The sequence below is a fragment of the Lepus europaeus genome, chromosome 4 (assembly GCF_033115175.1).
Source record: "Lepus europaeus isolate LE1 chromosome 4, mLepTim1.pri, whole genome shotgun sequence".
Lineage (NCBI taxonomy): Eukaryota > Metazoa > Chordata > Mammalia > Lagomorpha > Leporidae > Lepus > Lepus europaeus.
The window spans coordinates 40,332,876-40,348,542 of NC_084830.1; the positions used below are offsets into that span (position 1 = coordinate 40,332,876).

General features: G+C 47.0%; 1 protein-coding gene across 3 annotated transcripts in view; it reads left to right on the top strand.

Annotated features, from left to right (window-relative positions):
* Positions 1 to 8,493: 8,493 nt before the first annotated feature.
* The window catches only part of AZIN1 (antizyme inhibitor 1), a 35,840-nt gene continuing 28,666 nt past the window's right edge, over positions 8,494 to 15,667 (top strand). For all 3 annotated transcript variants that reach the window (XM_062188156.1, XM_062188154.1, XM_062188157.1), the window contains exons 1-2: positions 8,494 to 8,846; positions 13,051 to 13,188. The gene's annotated coding sequence lies outside the window, so the exon portion shown is untranslated. The remainder of the gene's footprint in view (positions 8,847 to 13,050; positions 13,189 to 15,667) is intronic.

Genomic DNA, 15,667 nt, shown 5'->3' on the forward strand with positions numbered 1-15,667 from the left:
AATAATATTATACATTCCTTCCAAATTAGACCCAGGGATTTTATTTTATTTTATTTTTTTTTTAAAGTTTTTTTTTTAAAGGCAGAGAGAGAGAGAAGGAGGGAGAGAGAGAGAGAGAATCTTCTATTTGTTGGTTCACTCCCCAAATGGCCACAAAAGCCAGGGCTGGGCCAGTCTGAAGCCAGGAGCCAGGAACTCCATCCAAGTCCCCAGCAGGGGTGGCAGGGGCCCAAATACTTGAGCCATCTTCCTCTGCTTTCCTTAGTGCATTAGCAGGGAGCTGGAGCAGAAGCAGAGGAGCCAGGACTCCAAATGGCAACTGAATATGAGACATGGATGTCCAAACAGCACCTTAACCTGCCATGCCACAACACCTGCCTTGTGGTTTTCTTTCTCTATTGCAAGCTGTAGGTTTCCCGGAGGGGATGGGGAGAAATCCATAAAATGGCCAATCACAGATAAACAGCATCCCAGCGTTCGCATGGATGAACAAAGAACTGTAGAGAAATATCACTTCTTTAGGTGAATACGAAGTCTTATTTGAAGTGAACTTAAGCTAATTTCTTTTTAAAGAGCATGTAATGAACAGCGATGAGTGAGCTTCACCTGCACGTTGTGGTTAAGGACGGGAGTGTCTGAGGATTCTCTCTGGTCCAGGTGGGCAGACTCCCTCTCTCTCTGAGCAAGTGCAGGAACCCGAGAGCTTTCTGCTACATGATGTGCCCTCATGATGTCAGTTACTCCACTGCCAAGAAATCATTAGAGGCCCGTATGCCAGGCACAGTTACTCAGTGTTCTGGGAGTTTTTTTTTTTATTTTCTTCAAGATTTATTTATTTATTTTTTGAAAGAGTTACAGCGAGATCTTCTATCTGCCAGTTCATTCCCCAAATGGCTGCAACAGCCAGGGAAGGGCCAGGCTGAAACCAGGAACTAGGAACTCCATCCAGGTCTCCCATGAGGGTGGCAGGGGCCCAAGCACTTGGGCCATCTTCTGCTGCTCCCTCCAGGCTGTTAGCAGGGAGCTGCACTGGAAGTGGGGCAGTTGGGACTCAAACCGGCACCCATGCGGGATGCTGGTGATGCAGGCAGTGGCTTTATCCGCTACATGGGCCCCTCTGTGAGAGGTTTTTAAAAAGAATCAAAATCCTGGCCCTAATGAAACTTATTACCTTATTTCCCAAATTCAGACGACAATTATCACATTAGACAGGTAAATGAAAAGAGCCATGGAAAGGCACAAACCAGACCTTGGTAAGCTCAGAGGAGGGAGCCCGTCTCGCTGCAGGAAGCCCACTGCCCCTGGCTGGGCCCCATCCGAGACTGTGACTTGTCTCATTTACCAGCCAGCTGGACATATTCCAAGGACAAAAGAGGCACAACACCTGACGGCTCTGAAGCCTGGCCTTGGGCACTGGACATCTTTGGATACAAACCTGGATTCTCTCTGCTTAGCCTGGTGATCTGATCTTGAGCAAGTTATACCACCCCGTAGGGCTTGGCCCTTACACTGCTATGGATCTTAAACAATTTATGGCTTTTCTTTTTACCTTTTTCCCCCTCCTATCTGTCACTTTCTGTCATTCCTAACAGTGCCTAGTTTTGTAGCTCTGCTCACCTTTATAGCTATCTTTCTCCAAACTATCTAATTCTCCTGAGCAATGTGTTATCTAGAACCTCATAACAAAAATGTATCCCCAAACAGAAAGTCTATAGTGGGGTATCTGACTTGGAGCACCTCAAACCACAGGCACCCTGGAACTACACTTTCACTAATGTCATCCAAATACATGCATATATATATGTATATATATATATTTTTTTTCCTTTAAGATAGCCCATGCCTTTGTTGGTTTATGGAAAAGTTTGTGATCAACTAACATCTCCAGGCACCATTTAAATAGTAAACAATCAGACCGCTCTTGTCTTGCAGCTGTGCAGCTGATTCCTTAAACCTAAATGATGATCCTTTTATTCATCTCTTGTACAGGCCTGGACTCTTGGTTGCAAGTGACAGAAAGCTAACTGCAACTACCTTAGCTAAGAAACAGGAATTTCTTTGTGTAACTAAAGAGCAAGAAATATGGTAAACCAGAATGCTGACTCATGCCTCTTCATCATGAGCGTTGGTTTCTTCTGGGCCCCTGACAGCTCCCAGCTCATATGGTCTAGGAGAAATGATCCCTTAAGCCCTCCTTTCTGTAACCATTTCTCAGCAGTAAAATCCCAGGGGAAGAATTCTCTAAATAAATATGTCCCATCGTTATTGAGCTGCCTCCACCCCCAAGGTGGGGCGAGGAGATGTCAACCCTCGTATCAATTACTGTGGCAAGACCGGACAGGGCTGAGAAGATGGTGGCTCCCAACAGAGTTCATGGTATACAAGGGAAGGGTTCTTTCAAAGGGATAGGGAGAGCATTTCCTGCAGGAAAGGAAGTGGGTCAGAGTTTAAGTCCCCTACTCAAAGCAGAACTAGGATTGGTAAAGAGGGCTGTTCAACTGCTATGGTACTGTAGGTGGTGGGCTGAGCTTTTTGTCACACCCAAAACAATTATTTTCATGAAAGCAAGTTGTTCCTGTTTCTTGTCTCTATTTAGTTAAAGAACTAATATTTTTTTTTCTTTATTGCATTGGCTTTTCCTCCTTCTAGTTACAATCAGAGGAAGCAAATTTAGGTAGATATGTTTATAAGAGAATCACAAAACTTCAAATTAAATAACCAAATAGTCTTAAAAGTTTCACTAAAAGGACTGGGGCTGTGGCATAGCAGGTAAAGCTGCCACCTACAGTGCCAGCATCCCATATTGGCCTGGTTAGAGTCCTGGCTGCTCTTCTTCCAATCCAGCTCTCTGCTATGGCCTGGGAAAGCTGCAGAAGATGGCCCAAGTCCTTGGGCCCCTAAGCCCATGTGGGAGACCCGCCAGAAGCTCCTGGCTCCTGGCTTTGAATCAGTCCAGCTCCCACCATTGCAGCCATTTGGGGAGTGAATCAGAGGATGGAAGACCTCTCTCTCTCATTTTGCCTCTACCTTTGTAACTCCTCCTCTCAAATAAATAAATAAATCTTTAAAAAAAAAAAAAAAGTCTCACTAAGTACAATGTAGCCTGCAGTCACTAACAATCACTTAAGGAAGCAGAAGCAGCTCAGCTGACAGCAGCCAAGCTGGATTATTTACTAAAGAATACAGGGCAAACCACAGTTCCAGCTAGACGAGTTTGGATTTTGGAGCTACTCTTTTCTAAGGTCTTAACTAAAAAATGTAGGCCGTCAGCCAGGCAGCTGCTCTGAGAGAGAGAGAGATAAACTTATCTTGCCACTACTCAACAAACAATATACTTGTTATCAGATAATATCTGGCAGCAAAATGCAAATGTAATTAATTTTCCAGGGATTTCCTAACTTCCAAGGATTATAGGAAGACGTAAGGGAGGAAACTCCTGGGTCCTGCCCATTGATTATTCTAGTCATGACGATCACATTTAATTTGTAAAACTGGATTATTGCTCTGGCCTCTTACATAGGTTTCTAAAATGAGTCCTCTTATATCAACAGTGAGTAATTTTTGTTTGCTGAAGTAATCAAAGACATCAGCCTCTTGCTTATGACTGGCTTATCACAGAAACCATCCAAGTCACTCAGCAGAGGTCAAAGTGCTGATCTGCATCTAATGACAAACCCACTCACTGCAATGAAAACAGGGCATACATTTTTCTATTCCTTTTACCTGGACTTGAATCTGGCCTCCATTCCCCTTTGCTTGCCCTGTATACCACTGTTTTGTTTTTTTTAACATTTATTTTTGGGGTTGGCATTGTGGCTGTGCCTACGATGCCACCATCCCATATAGCTGCCGGTTAGTGTTCCAGTTGCTGCACTTCCCATCCAGTTTCCCACTAATGGTCTGGGAAAAGCAGCAGAAGATGGCCCAAGGTTGGGCCCCTTGCCACTCACATGGGAGACTCGGATGGAGCTCCTGGCTCCTGACTTTGGCCTGGCCCAGCACTGGCTGTTGCAGCCATTTGGGGAGTGAACCAGAGGATGGAAGATCTCTCTCAGTCTCCTTCTTCCTATCTCTCTGTAACCCTCACTTTCAAAATACTTATTTTGAAAGGCAGAGCAACAGGCTGGAGATGACGAAGATTGATCTTGATCTGCTGGTTTGCTTCTAGAATGGTTGCAGTGGCCAGGTCTGGGCCAGGCTGAAGCCAGGAGACAAGAACTGTATCCTGGTTTCCAACACGGGTGTCAGGAAGCTGTGTACCAGCTCCATCTCCCACTGCCTTCCCAGGTGCATTAGCAGGGAGCTGGACTAGAAGTGGAGCAGCTGGCACACAAACCGGAAGTGGCTTAACCTGCTTCACTGTGACGCTGGCCCCCGAGAGAACACACGCTTAACCACAGCAAGTACTAAACTGATTTTCACTGTCAGTTGCCAAGAGCTGTTAACGTTTGTCAAACTTACATATGTGACTGCATGAAATTTCTCTTATACTCTGATTATATATTTACCTATTTTTTTTAATAAGTAACACCCTTTATCAATAATCTAATTCATACGATCCTTTATATCTACTGGCACACAAGCTAATAAGCTTGAATCAATGGACCAGGATGATCTAAGTGCGAATGGTATATAATTTTATCTTAGGGCTCTTTACTTAATGATAATATTTCCATTGGCACTACCTGTATATTTGTGTCTGAGTAACTAGACTTGGCAAAATAACCAAAACCTCAAACCCCAAATGCAATTAAATATGCTGTTCTCATCATGTAACTATCATTCTATGTATAGTATGTTGTCTATTCCAACGTAGTATAGTTTTTAAGGTTCTATTGTATTCTTTAAAAGCTAGCATTGTTCTCTAAATGTGAAGACACAAATACTAATCACATGGGCACATAGGTTCAACAGCAGAAGTCAAATTGCTTCATGGTGTAAATGATGTTGGATGAGGCCCTAGTCCAGTGGCATGCACTTGAAAAGAGGTCAACATTCACTGATTTCGCTTCACTACTGCTCGCTCCAATCTCTGTAACCTTCTGTTCCTCCTGCATCTCTGACATGGCTTAATGGCCATGGACAACTTCTGAGACCTTAGTCATTCTCCATGAATGAGTACAACTGCTTCCAAACAGCTGCCACAAACTTATAACCCTTTCTCTCCCCACCTCTTTTTTTTTTTTTTAATTTTTATTTATTTATTTTGACAGGCAGAGTGGATAGTGAAAGAGACAGAGAGAAAGGTCTTCCTTTTTGCCGTTGGTTCACCCTCCAATGGCCGCTGCGGCCAGCGCATCGCACTGATCCGAAGCCAGGAGCCAGGTGCTTCCCCCGGTCTCCCATGCGGGTGCAGGGCCCAAGGATCTGGGCCATCCTCCACTGCCTTCCCGGGCCATAGCAGAGAGCTGGCCTGGAAGAGGGGCAACCGGGATAGAACCCGGCGCCCCAACCGGGACTAGAACCCGGTGTGCCGGCGCCGCAAGGCGGAGGATTAGCCTGTTAAGCTATCTCTCCCCACCTCTTAGTCTCCCCTTTTCAAAAATATAAACCACTCCCATGATTGCAACATTTCCCAATGCTTTTGGGATAAAAAATTCAAAATAAAAAAAAGTATGTAAATGTATTTACATATTTGAGAGACAAGGAGAGAGAGAATGTGCACACAAGCAAGAGAGCACTCCCATTAGCTGGCTCACTCCCCAAATGTCCACAAGAGCTGGGGTTGGGAACTCAATCAAGGTCTCCCATGTGGGTAGAAGGAACCCAAATACTTGAGCCATCACCCCTGGCTCTTAAGGTCTGCATCAGCAAGAAGCTGGAGTCATGAGCCAGAGCCAGGAACCGAACCAGGTACTCTGATGTGGCACACATCCCCGCTGCCAACCTTGGAATAGAGTTTACCACTAACTTGCCATTTGCCAAAGTCAGAACTCCTTTTTCATTATGTCTGAGGAATCCGAAAACCCTGATCACTCATTCCCCCTTGGAACAAATGCCCTCCTCCTCAAGTGGCCTGACAGTGCTATGTCATCATTCTCTACTTCTTTGGTGGGTCCTCTTGGTCTTCTCTGCCAGCGCCTCTTCTTCCCAGCATTTCGCTAGGTCTTGTGCTTAGATAGCTCTTCCTCTACACATCAACTGCTCTTTAAGGACCACGTCAAACTCATACCTGAAGTTCTCCAGATCGCCCTATTTCCAGTGGCCAGAAGCACAAAGGGAACAATCTTTTAACAATGTATCTTTAGGGGGCTGGTGTTGTGGTGCAATGGGTTAAGCCACCACCTGCAACACCAGCATCCCATATGGGCACCGGTTCAAGTCCCTGCTGCTCCACTTCCAATGCAGCTCCCTGCTAATGCGCCTAGGAAAACAGTAGAGGGTGGCCCAAGTACTTGGGTCCCTGCCACCCACATGGGAGACTTGGATAGAGTTCCCAGCTTCGGCCTGGCCCATCCCCCAGCTATTGCAACTGTTTAGGGAGTGAACCAGTAGACACAAAATCTCTCCCTGCTCTCCTCTCTCTAATTCTGCCCTTCACTTGGCTAAAACTTTATTTTTAAAATGCATCTTTGCGCATATCATGTCCTTGTTTAAAGGGCTCCAGAGTAAGAGTCCAAGTTCCAGTCCCTCCTTGGTTCCCCCTTGCTCTACCATTTCAATCCCATTTGCACTCATGTTCCAATGTTGGAGCCAGAAGAATGACTCGCCCTTCTCTAAGTCCGCTGATTTCTGTGCCTTCTTCTCATCTGTTCCCCTTGCCTGGAATTTTGGCTGTTGAAATCACCCCCACCTGTTCCCAGCAGTCTTTCTCTCACTTAGCTGCAATTTCCTCCGTTCATAAATTCCTTGCAGTGTTTCATCTGTTTATCTGTCAACAATTCAGTATTTTTAGTAGTTGTCCTATTCCCCCCCTGCTAGATGGTAAGCAAGATTTAAAGTGGGGCTTCATCTGTAGCTTCGCTTCCTCCAGGGGGCCTAGTGAGGTTGCCTGCCAACAGAACTTTGAAGAAATGAAAAAAAAAATGAAACCAAGATAGCACAGAGCAAGAGAGAGAAAAACAAAACTGGTGGTGTCCACAGCTGATTTCCACCCAGTATGCTCTAATCCAAAGCCTAGACTTCAGCATCACCACATAGCCCGCCTCTCACCAACCGCGTGGCTGCTACAGTGGGGAAGAAAGGGAAGAAAACATCAGGCTCTTAATCTCACAGACCTCAGTTCCGCAGAGGTGTGGTAATGGGTAATTTCATTTGTGTCCCTGAGTCTGGGTGTGCTACAGGGGAGCCCTCAGGGTCCCTGATCACCTGTGCTTAGACATCTAAAAAAATACAAGAATTAAAAGCTATGTAGGTGGGGCTGCCACTGCCTGCCATTCCCGCATCCCATATGGGTGCCAGTCCCAGACCCTGCTGCACCACTTCCCATCAAGCTCCCCGCTAATGGCCTGAGAAAAGCAGCAGAGGGTGGCCCAAGTGCTTGGGTCCCTGCACCCATGTGGGAGACCCAGACGAAGCTCCTGGCTTCAGCCTGGCCCTGGCCCAGCCCCAACTGTGGCAGCCATTTGGGGTGAACCACTGGATGATCTCTGTGTCTCTTCCTCTCTCTGGGTAACTCTTTCAAATAAATAAAAAAAAATCTTGGGGGGAAAAAAAAGCTATGTAGGTCACATTAGGCTCACTAGTAAAAAAGTTTGTTGCAGAGAAAATTCAAATGACCGCGACAACCAAGGGGTTAAAGTAATGTGCACTTTATAACATCACTAACCCTTCTCCAATACTGGTCCTGCATTAATAAAGCCCTACCCTGCACCAACCCTTTCTAAAACGAAGACATAAAAGCCACAGTCCTCGAAAAAAATTCCTGCAGCTCCTTGTGCACCCCGCAACCCACGGGCAGCGTGGACCGTCCCCCGCAGTCACAGGCCTCTGTAGCCACCCCAACACTGGGCCGTGAGGAAACACAGCCCCCGGGGCCTCCCAGGGCTTGCTACAGGGAACACCGCAGCCATGGCGCCCCAGGCCTCCGCGGGGGTCCGCGCCGGATCCCGGCCCAGGCCAGCCCGGAGAGCCGAGGCCAGCGTGCACCCCTGTCCAGCTCACAAAGCGCAGGGGCCCGCCGCGGGCTAGAGCGCGGGACTCCGAGGGCGGGGTGCCGGCCGGCCGCCGCGCGCGAGCTGAGCCGCCTCCCCGCTCGCCCGCCCACGTCCGCGCGGCGGGCCCTCCGCCTGCCCGGGAGCCGCGGGGTGGCGGGAGGGCGGGAAGCGGCCCGGGGGGACCCTGCACCTGCCCGGCCGGGTCGCACCGCCCCCCGCCCCGGTCGCCGGCCTCCTCCCTCTTCCGCCCCCTCCGTCGCCCACCAGCCCCCTCCCCCCTCCCCGCGGCAGCCGGGCTCCGCCCCGCTCGCGCGCTGCCGGCCGGCTGTGACGTCACCGGGCCCCGCCCCCGGCTATAAATACTGGCGTCGCCGGCGCCGCCTTCCCACACTCTGCCTCTCCTCCTGGCTGTAGCGTCTCCTTTTTTTTTTTCCCCACTCTCCGGTCGTCTCCTTCTCTGCCTCTTCTCATCTTTCTCGCGGTGGTGCTCTGCGGTGTGACGAGGCCGAATCCTCTCCCTCACCAGGCCCGCGCCTCTCTCCTCTGCCCGCGCCGCTCCATTTCTCTCCGGCCGCCGCCGCCACTGCTGCCCAGCTGGTGTCGGTGCCGCGCTTTCCCCCCCACGTCGTTCCTGCAGCCTATGGCCCAGGCCGCCTTGGGTATTTCTGCTCAAGGTAACCACATCCCTCTTTAAAAATTCCGCCGAAAAAGAGAAGACGCTTTACCCGACTCTTTGGGCCGTTATCTCACGTGAGTACCGATCCGAGGGCGCGGGAGGGGCCGCGGCGCGGGGCAGGCTCCGGGGGGCGGCCGGGTGCCCCCGCTGGGCCCCGATCCCGCGGCGGCGGCGGCCGGGTGCCCCCGCTGGGCCCCGATGCCCGCGGCGTCCCTGCAGCGCCCGCGGCCGGCCGCCCCGAACATGGCGGACGCCGGCGTGTGCGGCGGCTTGTCGGTGCCTCCGGCGGCGACGCGACTAGGGCGGCGGCGGCCCGCGCCTCGGGGGCTTGGGGGCGGCCGCCGGGCTCTGGGCCGGGCCGGAGCGGGAGCGGCCGCGGCTCGGGGCGAGGGGGCGTGTGCCGGGGGCGCGCTCGGGGGGTCGCGGCCGCCTGCCGCGGCGTGCGGCCCCCACCGGGCTCCCGTGGTGCATTGCTGTTTCCGGGGAGGGGGCCCAGCCTCAGCCCCGAGGGGCCGGGGTCCCGCAGCCCGGCCCGCGCGCGCGGCGCGGCCACCTTCGCCGCCGGGGTTGGGCGGGCGTGCGGCCGCCGCGCTGGGCTGCAACGGCCGGGGCCTGGGGTTATGAATGGAGCGGGGCGGGCCCCGCGCCGGCCACCGGTGACAGCTGCAGGGGAGGTCAGGTTCCTGTGGGGTGGTGCGGGAGCGCGGTCCCCCTCTGCTGGAGGAAAGTTGACGCCGCTCGGGGCCCGGCGGCGGGGAAGCCCCGGTGTCAGGTAGCGAGCCGGAGGCCTTTGGCCCCTTCTGGAAGCCTCGGGGCTGCTGCTCCGCCCCTGCGGCGCTCCTGATTGGGCCAAGTGGCCTTCACTCACCCACCCCAGTCACCTCCCGGAGCCTGAGGATTAGTCACCATGGCTTCGCTTTCCCGTCCGCGCCGCGGTTCCCGGGCAGAGAGGGAGAAGGGTGGGCTGGGTGGCTTATCTGGTGCTACCGTGAATGCCATCAGTCAGTGGTGGTGACGTGTTTTAACCCTCCAAGCACGTATCTGGGGAACTGCTGGTTCAGAAACGGGAACCGCTCGGGGACACGTGGTGGTCGAGTAGATGGAGCTGGTTTTGTGGTGGCATCTTGGGTACTTCAGTTCTATGTGTTCTGTTTCCACCGTTGAAACCTCCGCCTTGGAGTAGAATCTGAGAACTCCTGGGGGAGAGAATGGCGGGATGCACAAGAAAGGTTGCTGTGGACGAGGTTGGCAGACGCATGGTTAACTTAAGATTGTCTGGCAGGGCCCTTGATAACCCTATAATGTCTTACAAATGTGAGATCATGCAGATGCTGGTTAGGAAGACGAATAAGCCCGAGCCGTTTATGTTAATTAGGAAGGGTGGGCTCCTTGAATGACAAAGGTAAAGGCAATGAAGCAGTCTGTCTGCTCTAAGCTCCTATAAATTTTCAGACATAGAAGGTGAAATAATGGTACCCCCATCTAGATTCTACTCTTACTACTGTGCAAAATCTGCTTTGTCCATCTTATTTCTTGACACATTTCAAAGAAAGTCGGAGTACTTATTCCCCAGCTTTAGTATACACATATCTTTAAGTAGAGCTGGGTACCGTGAGGGTGGGGGTGTAAATTTACATAAGGGTTAGTTCTGCCTGTTCTAGAACTTAGATGTAAAATGGTATAGTACACTATGCATTCTTTGGCATAAAAGGCTTCTTTAACTCAGCGTGTTTTTGATGTTCACCCATGTTGTTCCTCTTTACTTACCAGTAACAGTCATTCTGTGACTATGTTGCTGCATTTTTTGAAAGTAAACATTTTAGAATATTTTAGTTTTTCACGGAAGTAGTAACAGGTCTTGCATACTTACGCAGTTAACATTATTAACATCTTACATTGTCACAGTACATTTGTCAAAACTAAGAAAATGACTTTTGTACTATGAATTCCAAATTTTGTTTGGATTCCATGGTTTTTCTTTACTGTGCCTTTGCAGGAGGGTGTTCCAGAATCCAGCCCAAGGCACTGCGTTGTCTTTAGTTGTCGGGTCTCCTCTAGTCTTTGGTCTGAGACAGTCTCTCAGTCTAACCTTGTCTTTCATGGCCTTGCCTTGACAGTCTAGAGAAGTATTGGCTGAATTATCTGGGTGAATACCTCCCAATTTGGGGTTGGCTGATAATTTTTTTCTCATAATTAGGGTGGAATTTTTGTTTTTTTTAGAAAGACTACTACACAACAACTGTAGAAATCAGTAGTCAACACAAGTGTATTTTCATAGAAATACTTTTTTTTAAGATAGAGTTTTGGGGCTGGCGCCGCGGCTCAATAGGCTAATCCTCCGCCTTGTGGCGCGGGCACACCGGGTTCTAGTCCCGGTCGGGGCACCGATCCTGTCCCGGTTGCCCCTCTTCCAGGCCAGCTCTCTGCTGTGGCCAGGGAGTGCAGTGGAGGATGGCCCAAGTCCTTGGGCCCTGCACCCCATGGGAGACCAGGAGAAGCACCTGGCTCCTGCCATCGGATCAGCGCTGTGCGCCGGCAGCAGCGCGCCTACCGCTGCGGCCATTGGAGGGTGAACCAACGACAAAAAGGAAGACCTTTCTCTATCTCTCTCTCTCTCACTGTCCACTCTGTCAAAAAAAAAAAAAAATAGAGTTTTGGAAAGTTACTGTCAAAGTGATGGGTGTTCTGTGTGTGTCTCTGGTCTACTCACCTCCTCAGACCCTCTTTGATAAAGTGATGTAGCTGGAGACATTCTTTTCAGATAAGTAACTTGATTGTGGTGTTGTGCCCGATCCAATTGGTTCCACATACCATTCTAAACGAAAATAATGTATCTCTCCTTTCCTTAAACTACTTCATCATATCTCATCTTAATGAAAATTCCATCTATGCTCTATGTAAATGGCCCTTTTACCCTTTGTACCCTTTTATTATCTCTTAAACATATACCTTTCAAATTTTGGAGTCATGTTGCCTGCCTGTATTTTTTTGTTCATTGAGAATGTGTCAGATATCTCCACTGAACAACATTGTTGAAGATCTGTTGTGTAACGGTCTTGATGTTGCACATCACTGCTTGAGTTGCATAGCAGGAAAAAGATGAATAATGTCTCCGCTACCCTGATTATTCTGTTCCTTTGAATAATTGAGAGTGAACTGTCCCCAGCATGAATTAGATTTTTAAAAATTATTTCTGAAATTATCTTGAGAACCTAACGTTATAATCATTGTTCCCTGCTGGTATGAGTTCTTTCCTTATCATTTGTGTTTTAAGTGTGATCAGCTTCCTCTAGCTAGAAAGAATGTTTTACCTCCCTCAAGGGTGCCCTTACCCTAGTTGAATGAGATAGGCTATATAAGGGCATGCTTAGGGTGCTCTTGAGGTTCTCCAAATTTTTGACCTTAGAATTTCTGGTTCATAACATTTCCTTCTCATCACTCCTTTTCTAGCAAGTTTGGTGAGACTGTATTACTTTAAAACAATAACTGCTGAATTGCAGATAGAAATAGAGGTCTTGCATTTTGGCTTACGTGACAAATCTGTCTAGTTAAATCATAGGTGGTGATCATTTCTAATTACTCAGTTTATTGCTTGGTGTGCCAAGCACTTTCACATTCATCTGTTCCTGGTAATAGATTGAAGTAGAGCTACACAGGAGGAGGTATGAAGAGATAAACCTTTTAAGAGGTCACTTGTCCAATAGTATGAGATAGTTCTCGGTAGTTATTTCAGATACATATATATTGTATTAGGTAAATCATAAATCTTTTTGGCATAATAGGAATTTAGACTTAAAGAAGAATCTGAATTTAGGAGTAACAGCGTATTCTAGGTAGTTAGGTAGTTACTACTAAAACACGTTAGATAGAAAGTCTTTCAAACATGATTGGAAATTTTAAAATTTTAGGCCACGTCCAGTCTGGGTTTTGGAAGACAAATACAAGCAAACATGAATAGAAGGAGGCTGGAAGCCCACAGAGTAAGTAGGTAAAGAAAGCAAGTTGGCAAGATGACCATGATGTTAAGTTCTGTGAATTATGTGGTACAGCAGCTTAGGAACAGTCACTACATGGAAAAAGTCCTTGGTACAGTTGTAAAACCCTTTGAAAACATTATGTGTAATGTGACTTTAATAAAGCAGACTCTGTTAAAACTAAAGTTACTCTCAGGTTCATCCTTAAGTCAACCAGCTTGAAACACAATCTACCTTTTTTTTTTTTTTTTTTTTTTTTTTTTAACATAGAACTACCAACTGTTTCTTTCGTTTCTTTCTTTAGGGCGAACTTTCTGACCAAGTATACAACTACCCAGAGGGCCTAGGAGAAGTGCTGTATAGAGAGCAGTTCGACTTCAACGCTGAGCCACCTTGGGAACCTAGCTGATGATAGGGGGGTTCCATCTCCTAACTTGTCCATGTAAGTATTTCACCTTTGTTTGGGGGCTGGGAGGAGGTATTGCTGCGTTGCTAAGTGTGTCTCAGAACCTGAAATTTTATTTACCTCTTTAAGTGCAGTGACCATAAAGTTTTTTGAAATTCTGAAATAGAAGCCTGATACTTATGGGTTCGACTTGACTGAGATGTAGGAATCATTTGCCAATGACTGAATCACTTAAAATATATCTTTGATATGTAACAAATATTACTATAAGCACATATTGCAGGATAAGTTTTAGGAAATCTTACTAGCTCCGGTATTATGCAGTGTGGTTTTGAATTTAAGATGTCATAAGATCATTCAGCCATTTAACTCGGTGGACTTAAGTACTTGGGCTTCATCTGAAAAAATAGATTTTTTTTTTTAGTAGTGTTCTCATTCCACTCTGTGGGAAACTATTCCCTACGGCAGGGGTGGGGAACGTCTGGCCCATGCACTGTGTCAGCCTCATAGAATCGTTTGGTCTAGCCCTGCCAAGGCGGCTGCAGGCAGGACTCAAATCCAGTACGTTTATACCTGGCTAATTTTTAAGTTGATAATTTTGTATGGCCTGTGAGTGATGCTGTAAATATCCACAGGGCCTTGGCAGACTCAATGTGGTTTTCTAGAGTTTATATTCCTTTTCATGAACTGACTTCATATCGTACTCAACTAGCAGGGAGAACTGGTTGTTTTTAGGGGACTAACTGGAAGATAATACATGTGTGTTTCCAGTCAGGCTGCCTTCAGGTTGTCAGGGACAGGCTTTGGCGGCTTGGTTTTCTGCATAGGGTTTGACTTAAGTTTTGAACTCCTGTGCCCAGTGTAATTACACAGTCAACTGTTGGTTGAATTTGAACTGCTAGATTTGTGTGGTTGATTCTTATAAGTATGTAGTAGTATATGGACTTCTTGCTACTGAAATTTGAATTTTGGTGTTGAAATTTGGACCTTTTTTAAAGTAGACTGGAGAGTTGGAGGGACTAGATTTAGACATTTTTAGAAAAGCTGAGTATATTGACTAACTTGTTATTTTAAAGACTTACTTAATTGAAAGGCAGAGTGACAGAAAAAGAGGTTGTCCCAAGTGCCAGCAACAACCAGGACTGGGCCCATGTGGTGGCAGAGACTCAAGTACTTGTGTGCCTGCTACCTTCCAGAATACACAGTCCCACGAAGCTGGAACAGGAGTAGAGCTGGGACTGCAACCCAGATCCTCCAGTGCCTGATGTAGCGTCACAAGCACAGCTGAATCCACTGGGCCACAGTGCCAGCCCCTGATTAGTTTTTCTGTGGCTGGATCTTGTTAAACAGATTTCATCAAATAAAAACATTTTATATAATTAGAGTATACTAAAGCAAGAATTTTATAAATACATTTGGTAAATCCAATTGGAATTTTAGGTTCAGGTTTGTCTGTTCTACTTCTCACATATCTGATGTTTTCACCCTAAGTTCACATGGAGATTTAAAATTTTTTTTTTCCTTCTTATGAAGTGGAGTCTAGTTGACATCATAGTCACTGATGGATGCCAAGGTGGGAGTTCAAGACCAAATTTCATCTTTCAAAGATCATCATAAAGGATATTCAAGTCCCATAATAACGGATATTAATGGGATCTGAACTTTGCATTCTTTCTAGTAGTGTTTTCTCTTCTATATATATATATATATATATATTTAAATTTTTTTCAGATGTACAAGTTTCATGTATTTCCTGTGTACAGATTCAGGAACATAGTGCGACTTCCCACCCATGCTCCCACCCTTCTTCCTCCTTCCTCTCCTATTCCTATTCTTAATTTTTACAAAAATCTATTTTTAGTTAACTTTATACACTAAGTATAGAGTAAATTTATATTATGAGGGGGGAAAAAAACACTTCCTCAAAGTCAAGACAAGGGCTGTTAAAAATCATCAAGTCTCAATGTCAGTTTCACTCATAGGTTACTTTTTAGGTACTTGATTTGTTACCACAGATCAGGGAAAACATATGGTATTTGTCTTTTGGAACTGTTATTTGGCTAAATATGATGGTGTAGTGTTTTCTCTTAAAGACACAAGAGACACTGGTATCATTAAGCTGATAGATTACTGAATGGTTCTACCAAATCCAGAAAAAGTCTAAAACAATAAATAATACTTCAGAAGCCAGAAAGTCAGTGGTGTGGGAATGGAGATAAATAGAATATACTGATTCTGCTGGTCTGGCAGCCAAGTTGACTGATTCTTAAATTTATTATGCCCAAGAAAAATGTATGTTAAGCTGTAATACTTTATGCTTTGCCGTAAAGCATCAGGTCCATAAATGTAAGAATTTTTTTTATTGATTTGTTTATTTGAAAGGCAGAGAGACGGTGAAAGAGATCTTCCTCCTGCTGGTTCACTCCTCAAATGCTGGCAATAGCCAAGGCTGGGCCAGGCGAAAGCCAGGAATCAGGAACTCCATCCAGGTCTCTTATGTTGGGTGGCAGGGACC